We start from the raw sequence: 15456 nt of genomic DNA on the forward strand, positions 1-15456 counted from the left end.
CCGGCAAGTGGCGCATGATATCGCCCAATAGCAGTGGCGCCCTCTTCCAACTGGGGCACGATTTTTCCAGTCTGGTTGTTCGTGTACAAATTTTCGTGTTCTAATGTTTTGCCCTTTTCCCCACAGCACATTAATGTATTGAATGAAACACCATCTGCATTTCTGTAGTGACTTTATTTAACATATGAAGCCGGCTGTGCTTTTGTAGTAATTCTATAAATAATATGAAGCCGGTGCCCGGAAGGAAACGAAAGCCTCCTGTATTAACAACATTGAGTAAAGTCCCTCAGCGTTCAGGGACTTTTCTTTATTTGGAAATGTATTTTGTCCCTGTTGAAACTTTAAACAAGCATTGGCATAGCCAATAGGTCTCGCCCTTGGGACCTTATAAGTGTTTAGCCATGCAACAGTTAAATTGATACTTGTATAGCGCACTACTCACCCGCAAGGGTCTCAAGGCGCTTGTACGAATACCGCTGTGGAACCCATCCTGGCTTTCCCTGTGAGGTGTCCACTCCTGGGCACCCTCAAGGTGGAGGCCAGGCATCCTTAGCGTTGTGGGGGCCGTTGTGGAGATTAAGCAAGCTATTGCCCAGAGTTGCAGAGTGGGACTCCATGATTGGAATGGCACTGAGGCGAGAATTATCAGGTCCGTGGAATTTTTGAGCCCAAGACCCACCGAGGCGGGGAATTGAACCCTGGTCCCGGGCTAGACCTCTGCATCAGGGTCTGCCACTCTAATCATTGAGCCAAACTTCTCCACCAACAGTTGCATAACTAAATACTTATAAGGTCCCAAAAGCGAGACCTATTGGCTATGCCAATGCTTGTTACTTATGAACCCCAAATGAAGAATACTGTTGATGTCGGCGCAGTGATCATCTGCGTCCTGATTCTAGAACTGGTCATCCTCTGTATGTTTCATAGATTGAACTTGCTCGTAGGTATGGCTTTGTATTAGTTCCGATGTATTTTTACACCCTCATCTTGAGGTGCTTGTATGACCAATTGTTTTTGGCCTTCTAATAAACTAACTGAACTAAGAACCTGGAGTCAGTGATTCTTCAGGAGTTATAGTTAATTGGGACTGGGAAATGTAGTTGGGCAAGATATTTCTCCCCTCTACACTTTTAAGCAGAAACCAATGTTCTGTTGCCTAGGGTTTCCTGAGTAAATTTAGAGTGTGGAACCCGGTCCCATCACACTTAACCTCCTAGTGCCTACCAAAAATGAATGTGTCCTTGTGTAATGTAACTGGTGCTCATGTAAAGCGTACCAATACCTTTGGGTCGAGTTTGCGCTATATAAAACTGCAACAACAAAAAATACACCATGACAGCCCATAGCATTAGGTAAGAAATTAATATTAAAATTGGCTGTGCCAAGATGTGTTTGACAACGCCTCCAGCCAAATGGCTAAAAGAGCCTTGTCGAAGAAAGTCAGTGGTTGAAATAGGCAGGCCCAAAGCCCACTCCTTGTATATTGTTAGCAATAGGTCCAGTGACCGCAAGGTGTCAAAATCCAGACCTAAAAAAAACCTCTCATTCATTGTTTAACTCTCTTTAAATCTACTAGACACCAAAGTGACGGCAAACACATGCTCTATCGCACTTCTTAGACAACAGATCTTACATTTAGAGCCCCAAAAAAACAATAAAAGTAACAACATGCGTATTTTTTGCAGTCGATTGCAAGCAAAATGCTGTGAATTACAGAGCTCCCATTCCAGCAGCATGGCGTCCAAAGTCCACTAACATTTACTCCGTTCTTCTGCCTCAACTGCGGCACTCTAGTTCTGCAGTATTAATCTGCGGCCCGGGCACGCCTACGATGAACTACAACTCCCAGTAGGCTTTCGAACTTTGTCTTTACGGATTGGCTGAGTGCGGACCGTAGGTACGGCAAGCAGAAGAGTGAGGTGGGAGGGGCGGTAGCAGCGCGCGCTCTGCCGCCGCCATACTGGAGAACTGGTCTGGGAGTGTGTGCGAGGCTCTTTGGTGAGTGTCTGCACCCGGGGTAGACTTGCACGGCCGCCCAGCTCCTTTCGGGGGGCGCATTGGGACAGAAGGGGAGAGCACAGAGCGTATGGCAAGAAGAGAGTTGCATGTGGACCAACTAGGCCTCGGGACGAGCTCAGTGCTTTTCAAAGACAACCACATGCCTGGCCCTGCAATATCATCCATGTTCCCGGGCACATCCAGGCATGGAGGGAGGGTGGTGACCGAGGCACTGGCTCTTACAAAGGGTTCAGAGGTGCTTAGGACCAGCGGGAGTCGCGACATGTAGTAGAAGGGCAAAGAAGCAAGGCTGGGGAGTGATTGTTGGGTGGAGACTATGAGGAAGAGTTTCAAAATTAAAGAACTTTGGGGTGTGGAGAGTATGGTGGAATGAGAATTCGAGAATCAGTAAGGGCGGGGGCGATGGGGTGGAGCCTGAATTACGTGTCGGTGGTTATATATGGAACTGTTTGGGGGTTTCAAATCTGGGAGACAGAGATCCCTTTTATGTAGTGTTGCGTTCCCTCAGTCTTAATACTGAAGTTTCTAGTTTGCAGCCCCTCGCTTTGCTGCTACCTGCTGTCCTGCTGACCCTACCTTGAAGTTGTCCGTTCCCTGCTGCAATACGTTACTCCACTTTTAGTGTTTTTGTTTCCACCCTCCAAGCAGTGTTGTTCTCTCATTTTCCTCCCTCCTTGTCGCTGTCATTTACCTTGCACGGTAACTAGACAAGGTAAGTTATTTCTCCTGCCTGCAAATAAGCTGGGTATTTTTCTTTAACAATCTGTACATAGATAATTGTGCCACTATTGCTAAACCTATGTACAGATTGTTAAAGAAAAATATCCACTTTATTTGGGGGCAGGAGGAAGTACTTGAATTTGTCAATTAAGTACAAACTTATGAAAGCTCACTTGTTGAGTCCTTGTGTTCCTGGAAAGAAATGCATCACTGTTGATGCCAGTGATGTGGGGTTGAGTACAGTTTTGACACAAAGAAGGGATGGCAGTGATCATACCATTGTTTTTGCTTCCTGTACTTTGAATGTACATGAACACCAATATTCGGTCATTGAGAAGTAGATGCTCGCTTGTACTTGTGCTGTTGAGGTTTTAAGTTGTATGTTGGGGTACACAGTTCCTTTTACCTTTAGGATCCTAAACTCCTGGTTTCCATTTTGAGTGGCAGTAATGTTAATTCTTCTAAAGCAATCGCCAGACTGGTGTGCCTTTGCTCCAAGCTTTTGGAGCACCACATTGAAATTGAACATATAGCAGGGGTGAAAAGAAAAGAAAAAAGGCAGATTGTCTCTCTTGGTTACCTGTATTGGATGAAGTCCTGGATATGGAGAGCGAAGAACGTAATGAATGTTTGGGCGCTAGTGTGTGTTGTTCTGAGAGCAATCAAGTTAGTGAGGCAGAGTGGAGATATGAAGTTGCCAAGGATACTGAGCTGGTTAAAGTTATGGAATTTGTTATTAAAGGGTGGCCTCGTGAGAATTCTCTAATGACCATTGTCCAACCTTGCACCAAAATTCAAATGAACTTTCTATAGAGGATGTTTTCAGTTTGGGGGGGACAAAATTGGTTCCTCTGGGTGTAGTTAGAAAAAGGCTGCCTGAAATAAACCACAAAGGTCATCTAGGTATGAATTCCAACAAAGAGGTTGGAAGAAAAATATTGGTGGCAGGCCATAGACAGATGTGGAAATTTGAGTTGAAAGGTGTGTTGTCTGTTGCACAAATGACAAAGGCTTGTGCAGGAATCCACCTCTGGGACAAGCTGAGGGTCCTGAAGGCGTTTAGGATCCATTAAATGTAGACTTTCTTCGTCCTTTTCACATTTTACCACTTCAGCAGAAATATTTGATTGTGCTGGCAGATTGTTTCTAAATGTTTTGTGGTAGGGTTTGTCAGAGAACCCAACAATAGAGCTGTAATGCAATTTGTTAGATTTCTTTTTTTTTTTTTTTTTAAGAGAAGGGTTTCCTTCTGAACTTTTGTCGGATAATTGGCTACACTTTCTGTCTACTGAAATAAGATAATTTCTTGAAGATGCTGGTATTAAACATAAGTGGTGTAGTTTATATCATCCTTACAATAATGGTTATGTTAAAAGGTCAACAGGTTGGTGACTGATTCAATCGGTGGTAGTGTCACATCAAGTCTTTTTCTGTAGGATTTGTTGCCAGCTATGTTGTACATATAGCTCAATACCCCCCAGCAGTGTCTTTGGGGTGCACGATTTGTTACTTTGATGGGTCGCAAGGCCAATGACAATTTGTTTCCCAGATGTTTATTTAAATTGTATGTGTTGAACGTGGTGTTGGATCGTCAACAAGTAAGTATACTTGCTGAAGCACCTAATAATATTTTGATGAGTCAGGTGTGGAGCAGAAATGACATGATTCATGGTTCTAAGACCAACAACTGGGTGGTGAGTGAATCGGTGCATATATAGTTTCCTAGCAACACAGTAAAGGGAAATTTGAAGTATGGATCTGTGCAAGTGATTGATGAGATAAAACGCCAATAGGTGTGCTGTCAAATTAACTTATTGTCAGTCGTGGAATTGTCATCTTCTAGCTAAGGTAGGTACAGTGCTGAGGAACGCATGAGTCGACGAGGGCTCTGGAGACTGTGGCAGCGTTCCTTTTTCAAGTGTGACAAGTGAGAAAAGCGCAGAAAATTGTGGTAAGAGTATGAGCAGACATTTGAGGCGTGAAAGGCGATTACCTGTTAAATTTAAAGATTGTTGTGTATAGGAAATTATCTCTTCTAGGCTTTTGGTTACAGTTATTTAGACTGTTTTGTTAAGTTCTTTATAGTTATCTTTAGGCTTGGTGTAGCGTTTTATTATTTTGGTTCTAATTAAATTTCATGTTCCATTCAGGTTGTTTTGTTTTTATGGAAAAAGGGAGGGGCTATATCTCATGCTGCTGGCGGCATTGGAATTCTTGATGTGTGTAACATCAAGAGTTCTAAAGCTGCACATGGAGACAGTTGGTGGTGCAGACACATCTGGGCGAGCTGCTTTGTTGCTGTTGCCCCTGTATGGAAGTTTGTTCATCTAGAAAAAAGGCATTTACTGTTTTTCAGCCTAAGTGTTCTTTGCCTCTTTTTTCGGATGCCAGAGTACCCCAATCGCTTGAGTCGGCCTGAGGTTGAGTTTTCCCACCTGAGGGACCCCTCCCCCTGCTTTAGACTCGAAACCCTGAGGGTGACCTCCCGCTCCAGTCACCCAGAGAGTCGCTCGCTCTCGCTGCTTGAGTCGGCACAAGGGAGTCCTCTCACCGTTGTTCAAATCAGCCAGAGGGTAGCCCTGCTCAACTCGGTGCGAGGGTACCCCGCCCTGTCATTAGTGGGGCTGAGATAGCCTCCTTTGCCTGTTGCCCCGAGGGCCCTACCCCTCTAGTTGCCCCAAGCAGGCAAGGAACGAGTGTTCTGGTCATTCAGAAAGTGAATGAGCAATAAAGATGTCCTTAAATCTTGTTTTTATCTTGCCACATTTGCTGTGCATTTAAAAACCTAGATGAAATGACGTCTTATCTCTTAATATAAATTGGTGCTCATTTTATTCCGGAGTTTTGGGTTTACTTTTCTTTCTTTGACTGCAATAGTAGATGATTTTGTAATGGTGCTGAGGTGCAGAGAAATATGAAATGAGGCTGTACAATGTCAGTTTTTTTCTAATACACCATTTAAATTCTTGTAAATGAACTATACAAATATTTCAAAATATATCAGCAGTTAGGAAGCTACTTTTTAATTGTAATTCTTGAAGTTTGATCAAAACAAAAATTTTAATAGGATCCAAACAAATCAGAACACTGTTCTTGGCGATGTACAGATGATAAAGATTTGCTGAAACCCTATTTCGGCACATCATCTTTTGCACCCTATGTTTTATCAGTGCAACTGCTTGATAGTGGGAACATTTGTGGCCATTTCAGTGGAAAATGCGTTGCTTTAAAATATATACCATCATGTTTTAGTAATTTGTTAATAGTGGGTTTTTGAATATGAACTGAGAAACGTTCTTCTGATTACAATGGTATTTGTGATCTAAGAGGCAAGTCAGGGGTCATGTGGAAAAGATTCTTATTATACATGGTACCAAATTTTAGTCCATTAAATCCAGTGCAATCATTTTTAGGTCGAGCCTGAGCCCGTGCGCAAGCGTTGCTTTGTCGATCTGTTGTAGGTAGAGTACGGAGGAGAAGCCCCACCCATATTTTTCATTGGCTTGTGTGGTTGTCCTTCGTAAATGCTGGTGTTTGATTACTTAATAGGCTTGTTAGTCCCTCCTTAGTACAGCCATGTCGTTATTTGTATCCTCCCATGGCTACTGGCCCCTTTACCTGGGACAATAGCAGCCGCTTGTTTGCAATGCCATTGGCCTCGCCTGTGGTGATTTTTTTTTTTTTTTTTTTTTTTTTATATAATTGATTTGGTGAAATAAAATATTTGCCTAGAATCACAACATTTGAGTCTGCTTTATAGCTTAAGCACATTACATTTGGCTGGAGTAGATTATTCAATTCACTAGACCTGCAGGTCTGTTAAAGGTTTTTATGACTTTTTTTGGGGGGGGGGGCATTGGGGGAGGGCTAGTATGGTGTGGCAGCTCCCTCAAAAACAGTGTTTTACAAAAACCATAACTAAACAAAATAAGCATTCACCATATCAAATACTGACAGCCAACACCAGACCTACTGGCTTAGCGAATTCTATTTTGAAGGTTTGATCACCAGATAGAGGGGGCAGGCCTGTTTCAGTTGGGCTTAAGATTTTTTTTCTTGATACTAGTCTTTTCCTGGCTGTCCAGACTTTGGGGATATTTCTTGCTTTGAGAAGTAGCTATGTTCAGGTGGATTATTGAAGCCTGGGATTAGGTGTTCTGGTTCATGTTCTTTGTCTTCGAGCATATCTGCATCAGTCATTGCACCACCAGGTAGTTGCCCAACTACCCCTTAACTCAGCAAATGTACCCCTATTTGTCATGATCAGGAATGCCGCTTCATCTTGGCTAACAAATCCTTCCACTGTCTGTACTAATAGGTGTGCTCCCCTAAAAGTCCTTAAAATGAAGAATTGGAGGGGAACAGCTCCCTTTCTGTTTTTATTTATTTATTGACTCATTATCAACCCTTCAACTCCTATCCTTTACAGGGCCACCTCATACCAAATGATTGTCCTTAACAAGCAACATGCTAGGGTATGTTATTTTCCTCACCCTCTAGTTGTTGCTGCTGGGGTTACCTTACCAGTGTCTGCTTTTGGTTAGGCCTCTCAGCTTGTTCCCTGCCTTTACCATCCCTTCCACCTACTACAGCTGATTTGTTACAGAGGGGGAGCTGTTATTGTCAAACTTGAGTAGAGTGCTTTTGCTACCTCGGTGTTTTGGGGGCGTGAAGCTCACAGTATACTGTCTGATTCAGCATACTGGCCACAGGTGCAAAGGACATATGCTTGTGTCAGTCTTGTTTCTTTTCTTGGCGTGCCTCGGAATAAGCTTGGGGAGGAAGGTTCCAAAGCAGTAGTGACTCTGTTCTATAAGTGAGTCTTGAAAAGTAGGCTGCTAGTTCATAGTTGAGAAAAAATCAGTGAAATAAACATACTGCAGTATTTTTATTTTATTTTAATTATTTGCATGAAATAAGTGTACTTAATTGAGCTTGGTGTGACACAAAGTACTGGACTACGAGGTTTTTCTGCTGCCTGCTTGTGCATTGTGAAAATAGCTTAAGCCAAATAAGTCTTTACTTTAATTTACATAATCTAATAAAATATGTAAGGGGTTCTGATAATTTTTTCGAAAAAAATTGCAGTGCACGAAGCAACATAGGATGAGATGCGTTGTTTTATTTTTTTGAAATGGGTAAAAAAAAAAAAATCTTTAAAATAATTGCCCAGGGCTATGCGAGTAAAGTGGAAGAGCCTACTGTTAAAGTAACTCCAGTATCAGTAACTTGTAAACGGTTACAATAAAGTAACTATTTTCAGAACATGTAAATTGAGACGATGCTAGCTGCTTTGGATCTTTGAGTTTGTCTGCACTAAGGTTGGTAAATAAAGATCTATTGTGGTGCAAACATGAAGCTTTAGTATTAAATAAATCTCTTCGATATGGTGATGTGGCTTTCTCTAGGGACTCCATTGGAGTATTAAGGTGAAAACACATAAGGGTTTGAAACTGAGTCGTCAGTTGGCCCCAACCCTTTTTATATAACACATTTGAGTTTTTCCCAGCAGATAATGTACATGAAATATTCATCCAAGGCCAGTCTCCATAAACATTAAACGCGTAACCCTGGGATGTACAGGTCTGAGAAATCTGCTAGCCCGATCGCTATGGCGAGTCAGATGTTATAAGGGCTAGCTACTTTTGGGGACTACTGGCCCAGTCAGAAGAGAGACTCCATCTGACAAAGAACAGGTGTTCTTTTAATTCAGAAAGTGTAAGAGCAATTAAGATACTTTAAATCTGGTTACATTTGCTGTGCGTTCAAACGTCAATTTATGCCATCTTACAAATTGTTCCTTATTTTAGCCTGGAGATCATGTTTACAAAATCGTCTCACTTTGCAGTCAGAAAAAGTAAAGTAAAGTGAACCGTCTGACAGTGGTGCTGTGTGAAATGAAAGGCTACAAGATGTCAGTTGTTTTCTAACACACATCCAAAAAGCTTGTAAATGAACTGTAGAAAGATTTCATACATATTTCAGTAGTTGGGAAACCACTTTTTAATATTTTTATTTTAGTGGAAACAAATATTTTAACAGGATTAAAACCAATCAGAACACGTAACCTGTTGATATACAAAGGATAAATATTTGCTGAAACCCAATTTCCACGTTATTTATTTGTACGCTATATAGTTTTATCAGTAAAATTGCATGTCAGTGGGAACGTTTTCACCATTTTAATGGAAATGCGCTGTCTGTAAACGACTGTGCACTACCACACCATGCTTTAGTAATGTATCTATTAAAAGTAAGTTTTTAAACATGAACTTGGAAACGTTCCTGCCCCCACACTGATGACAATGCTATTGATGAGGCAAGTGAGGGGTAATGTGTACCCTTTATGTGGACTAGATTTGTATTCTACATGGAGCAAAGGATTAGTCTATTAAATCCAACAAAATAGTTTTTCTACAGCAGACATGATGAACTCTTATATTTGAAGTTGCTTTTAAATTTGATAATGAAGAAAAAGGTGACTTGATGAAATAAAATATTTACTTAGGACCACAGAATTTGAAACCAGTTTATGGGCAAGCGCATTACAGTTGGGTTGCGTGGATTATGCGTCACTAGACCTGCAGGTTGGGTAAATCATTTAAAAATTATTTTTCGAGTTCTGATCAATTATATGTGTTACATGGTTTATTGTGCAGTAAAGAGTGTCATTCGTTGTAATTACAAAGATTTGATCTCATTTCAATATTCGGAGAATAAACAGTGGTTGGTTCTGTCATTTTGGAGAATGCCCGGTGTGGTGTGCTCCTGGTTGGTGGGATTGGAAAGCTCACTCAGACCTTGACTAAGATGACAGAGGAAAGCTGCCAGAGTTCAGGCACTGCTGATAAGAGTAGTGTACTTGATTTTGTGAGCAGCCAGTAACCCTTTGAGAAGAGTGGTCCCATCCACCTTCTGGGGAGGAGAGTGGTGTAACCGCAGACGCCTTATTTTCTGATTGGCTACATTGCTTGAGAGGGGGAGCCAGCACAAGAGGTTGTTCTAGAGGGAGCGGGTGCTGCTGGATTCCATCTGAGTGATCCTCTTACTAGATAAGGTGATATGGAAGAGGGAAGCAGTGGAGAAAGCAGGAAGATAGCCCTGAAAAGGTACACTAGCAAGTTTGTTTTTTTGGTTTGTTTTTTTGCTCTCTAGACCTGCAAATTGAAGCCGGTGAAGTTGAGGCAGGTGCCTGGAGTGCAGACTGGATTACAGAACTCTTCAGATGTTAAAACATTTTTTTTAAATTAAATTCTCATATACCCCTCAAATACTCCTCATTCGCCATCTCCTACTTCCTGTTAAAGCTGCTGGAGTCCCTCTAAACTTAGAAGCTCTATGGGTATTTGAGTCCCATGAGGTCCATTCAAAATGCATGTAATCGTAAGACCATATATATATTTGAGGACTCATCACTCATACTGGCTCAGTCAGCATAAGATTGCCACATTTCAATGGACTGCTTCATACCAGAATAGCTATCTAATGCAGTTGTATACTGTTTGCACCTAATCTCCAATTGCAGGCATACACTGCCTTTTCCAGCGCGTAAATATTTGTTTCCTTACCAATAGAATTAAGTAAACAGCCATTTCCTTTAGATTATTGGCATAGATAATATTAGACATTCTGAAAACAACCAGACAGTTGCGCATCTCTATCTCCTAGGCTAGGATTTCTGAGATAGTATTACTCATGTAAACAGCAGCCATTGAAGGCTTGGCAGTGCACAATATAGAGAGATGCAAATCATTAGCATCAACTTCACCACACTCAAAGCATATTTTTGCTTGCACTCCTCTAAACTTTGTCAACTTCTCTTGAGTCTGATATAGCCTGTGAAGTGTGTGTGTGTGTGTGTGTGTGTGTGTAAAATATATATATATAGTCTTATAAGTGGAGCAGATGTTGCAATTCTGTATAGAACCCAATAGATATTTGCCATAATTTCGGAATCTCTGTTGTTGGCAGGCATACTTTATCGGATGGCTTCAATGTTTTCTCCCCCCCCCCCCCCCCCCCCCCCCCCATAGCAGATTATCTCAAATCCAAGTTTGGGTGTTTGGTTCCACAGCCAATTTCTTCCAGTTGTCGGCTAGTATCCTTGTAACAATCCTTCCTGTGTGAAGCTGCCCAACATACTAGCAGAGCATCTTTGACTTTTTTCCACTCTTCACTTGTTTTGCTGACCATTCCATTCCACGTTTGACGCTGGCATCTTCAAGCAGCTCTTTTGACCCTCCCATGGGCAGTAAGGAGGTGTGATCACCTCTCTAACCTCTGCAGTGTTTTCTTTCTTTTTTGTTTTGTTATTTGTAGTAACAAAGCTACTGTAGCCCTTGTAATTAGCACCCCATTGGAATTTCATTACATCCTTATCATAGCATCTGACTTGTTTATATTGACCTGGGAACCTTTCATCACTCGCAGTTCTCTTGTCATCTTTCCCACCGTGAGTATTGTTAATTGCAAACAATGTCACTTTACTTTTATATAACCGACAACTGAACAGGAACTACTTTAGGATCACGTAAAGATTGAACAATCTTGTTAATATTGGCGTGAATCGCTGTTTTAAAAATATCTGCAGGTATGCCACCTGGAACATTGTTTTACCCTTCTGTATGCTGTTTCTGACATACTCCTCAGTTACTACTTGCTCCATATCCTCCCATGGTTCATTAAAATAAACCTTGCTAGGCCTACACATGCCCATCTTGTACGCTTGCATAGATCTGGATTGAGAGATTCCCTATATACATTTCTGAAGTAGCTAAGAAAGTTTGCTTCTGTGATATGTCTGTCTGCTGATTTCAGTTCTGTGTATGTTTCTCTTAGTGCATGGATGAAACTCTTCCCAACAGCAGTCTTGGACTTCCATATTGTATGTGCATTACACACCACTCTATACAGTGTTGTTGTCTGCCACTCTCCCATCTGTATCTATCTTCTAACCCACATCAAAGAGCTAACCCATATCGAAGATCTAAGGACTCCCTAGTAGGTGTTTCATACAGTCTGAAAAGAGGCAGGGCAGCAGCTAATGGAAAAAAAAAAAATCCATGAAGTTGTAACTCAGTCGATCACCCTTGGATTTAAAAGTAGTTACCATCTACAGTACACCATTTCTTTTGTTGGCATCCTGATGACACCATGAGCACCAGTTTTATCCATGAGCGTTTGATATGTGGTGAGCATGTTATTTAATTTATGTAAAAAGGAAACATTTATGCAGTAGGTCAGGCTCCTCTGTATGAAGGCCATAAAAACTTAAAAAATAAAGAAAGCTTTTTTTAATTGCGGCCTCATCAGCCAACGTCATTCAGAAAATATACATTTTGCAATTAATATTGACAGCAGCTACCGATTGCATTTATGTAATGATAACCGTTAATCAAATCATTGTTAAAAACAATCAAACTCTGGCGTGGCCTGGGAGCACATGGGAGCGAGACGTGTTTCGGTGCATCTCTGGGCTCCTGTAGCATTTCTAAAGGTGTTAACTGCACCGGGACTGGTCCACAGCAGCCTGGACCCTGCATAATCTGCTGGACCCTGCTCCTGCTGCAGGGAGGGTGTAGCTGGCCTTGAGGGTGCTCATCGAGATGGGCTGCCTGCAGTTGTGGAGCTGGTGTTGCCATCCTGAGGCCCCACATGGTGATCCCAGGCTGGCCGAGCCTACCCGCTGTCTGGTGGCGGTGGTGGAGACCTCCCATCCGGGGAGACAACGTGCCTGGGTTGGGGTTTGGCTCCCCCCGGCTTGACAGACTGTGGCATTGCTCCCGCCCAGCTATGGCGACCTCTTCCTGGAGGTCCCATCATCCTGGGTGTTGTGGGGCTGTTGCGCTGCCCGCAGTGGTGGCGGACGGCCCCTACTGAGCCCTGCTTTGCCGGGGCTTCCAGACTGTGCCCCTCTCTGCCGATGGCTGGAGAGCCCACAAGAATGAGCCTAGCTGCGTGGGACTGGAACCTGGGGATCGGCTGGCTCTGCGATGCCCCTGTCGACTTGATGGGCCACAACGTCTCTTCTGCCCCGCTCCGGAGGCCTGAAGCGAAGAGACTTCCACTTTGGGAGCCATGGGGCTCACCCTGGTGTCGTGCTGCCTGTGCAGGTGGCAGGCGGCTACTGCTCTGTAGGCTGCGCTGGGGCACTCTTGGCCTAAAGAGCCACGACTTTGCTCCTGCCCTGCTCAGACTGCCCTCTTGGGAGCTGTAGGTCACACTGCACTGCCTGTGGATATGGTGGATCGCCCCTGCTGGGCACTGGCTGGTGGGAACATCTTGCCTATGCCCCTCATCTGCAGGAGACAGTCTGCAAGAAGAAGCCCAGCTGGGTGGAGCTAGGGGGCATGGTTCTGAGCTGGTGAGTCACCCATCCGGTGGGGCATAGCTTGCGTGAGTCCCTTTTGCTCACCATCTGGAGTATCCCATGGGGCGACCGGGGGCTTCTCCCCGTGCTTGATTGTGACTTGTGCGATGCATTGCTGGGGCTGTGGATTGGCGGTCTCCCCACCCACGGCTGCCATACGGTGGACAGTGGGGAAGACTGCCCTGCCCTAGATTCCGCACCTTAACTGGCCCGTGTTTGACAACAAGGGGCGAACGACTGCGATATTAACTTCTGTCCTATCCTGGGTGACTATGGTGGCTGTCTTCTGATGAGCTGGACCCCTGATGCTACCTGACCCCTGCCGCTGACCCCCGCATGCCTGGGCCACGCAGAGCACTTTTATTGACTGAAGAGTATGGGGGGATAGGGGGTCCCTGGTTGCCTAGCCTCTCCAGGATAGTATTTATTTGATGTGTGGGTCACCTCTATAACCCATCGGGGTCCCACTGCTGGAACTTGGCCTACTTACCCTTGGGGTAGTGCTGCGCTGCCCCACACGGTGCCAAGCTGCCTGTCGGTTCGTCGTCCTGGGACCGTGCCAAGCATTGGGAGGCTTAGGGAGGCATCTGGGACCTGGGAGTCCCTCGGACCCTCTAAGCCGGGATTCCTGCCTAGGACCCCCCCCAGCTGCCTGCACCCTCCTCTGCACTGCGAGTGACCATCATACCGCGTGGTAAGTTGGATGATTGCCACCCATGGGACCCACCAGAGACAATCCTGTGACCTCCCTCTGGAATAAAACGCCTGCATGGATGCTGAAGTGGTTGCTTCCCTGGCTTCTGGAGCCTGAAGAAGGCTCTGCTCTGGTGCACATCTCTCAAGCCTATATGGACCGGTTTCTACAGGAGAGCCACAGCGAAATCTGGTCCCTCAAGACAGATTTAAAGTTGTGTCTGAAAGATATCCGTTGCGAGGTCACAGATCTGTTGGGCCAAGTAGACGACCTGTAGCACATAGTGGAAGCTCGTTCTGAAGATCAAGAAATGCTCTGACAGAGGATGGCGTCACAGGAAGAAAAACACATAGAGCGCCAAATGAAGCAGGAAGAACTTGAAAATAGAAGCAGATGGAAAATACGCATCAGAAGGGTGCCAAAGGGGCAGAGCGCAGCAATAATATGGCTTTTACGGCGGGTCTTCTACACACCATCCATGAGGATGACGATACTACCCCCGCCTGCCCCCCTGACCCTGGATGGAGCACACAGAGTGGGTCCTCCCTGAGGGCGTTCAGACTCTGTCTTGGTCATACTGACGCACGTCCATTTTTATACTGGGAAGGAAGCTATCCTAAAGGCGGCGCAGAGTGAAGCTGAAATAAACAGCCCACAACTACAATATTCAACTATTCCAGGATCCCCCGCCCTCTCGCCCTGCGTTGACACAGGGATTTTCGCCCAGTTCAGATAAGCTACGAGACCTCAATATCCGATACCAATAGGGCATCCTCTTCTTCCTCATGTTTACGTGGGAAGGCAAAAGACGGGCTATCGGATCGTTGACCGAAGCCAGAGAACTTATTCCCTAGAGAATCTCTACGTCTCATTTGGTCCCAGGCGTGTCCCCGCTGTATGGGCAAGGCTCCTAGGTCGACTGCTCAGGACACAAAAAGAGACATTATGGGACTTTACCTCTGGTCCTCTCGACCGCGGACTCTTTGGGACTTTGCACCTCTGGCTGTGCCGGTGCTGATGAGGGATTTCCCCTAGAGCTTGACGGACGGGAGAGTCCCCAGTCACTGGATCTTCTGGCTTGGCATCAGCGCCTTGTGTAAGAGGAACACTCTGTTGGACCTCCTGCCGAGAGTGGGAGCCTGGCTTGGCGGGTGTGTTGACCTGTTATGCTCTCCCTGGCAACGTGGGCCCATGGCTGCCAGGCTGGCTTGCACAGAATCCTCTTCCAAACATAGTCCTGGAACTTGCAGGCTTTGGGATCCCAGAGCCTGTAGATGTCTCTATGGTCGAGTCGCCTGCCCCAGGATGGGACTTCCCTCTCTGGTCCTGATGGTTGCACTCTGCAGCTGGACACCCACCCCGTCTAGTCACGCCTTCGGAGAATGACCATTCCGCTGTGACTGGCACACTTGAGTGTTGGTTGCAGCTAGACTTGAATGGAGCTGTTAGACCCCGTTGGCCTTTTAGGGCTTATCCCAGTTTTATTTTTGTCACAGGTCGATCAGTATACGAGGAAGAGCAGCTACACTTTTTAAACACCCGCCCACTAGTGGTCTAGCAGCAAATATACCCTCTGTTCCCTCGTTGATTTCCCCCTGCCCAGAACTTGGAACTCGGCGCGCATCCCTGAGGGTAAGTTTACTATCCTGGGGAG

The 15456-nt window shown here is 44.8% G+C and overlaps 1 protein-coding gene across 6 annotated transcripts in view; it reads left to right on the forward strand.

The window, feature by feature from the left end:
• Positions 1-1867: 1867 nt before the first annotated feature.
• NUTF2 (nuclear transport factor 2) overlaps positions 1868-15456 on the forward strand; it is a 158101-nt gene continuing 144512 nt past the window's right edge. For 2 of the 6 annotated variants that reach the window (XM_085639070.1, XM_085639067.1), the window contains exon 1: positions 1868-1998. The gene's annotated coding sequence lies outside the window, so the exon portion shown is untranslated. Of the gene's footprint in view, positions 2255-2470; positions 2732-15456 lie in introns of those variants that run through there. The other 4 variants (XM_085639069.1, XM_085639072.1, XM_085639071.1 and 1 more) reach the window with 4 other exon arrangements.

The sequence above is a fragment of the Triturus cristatus genome, chromosome 12 (assembly GCF_964204655.1).
Source record: "Triturus cristatus chromosome 12, aTriCri1.1, whole genome shotgun sequence".
NCBI lineage: Eukaryota > Metazoa > Chordata > Amphibia > Caudata > Salamandridae > Triturus > Triturus cristatus.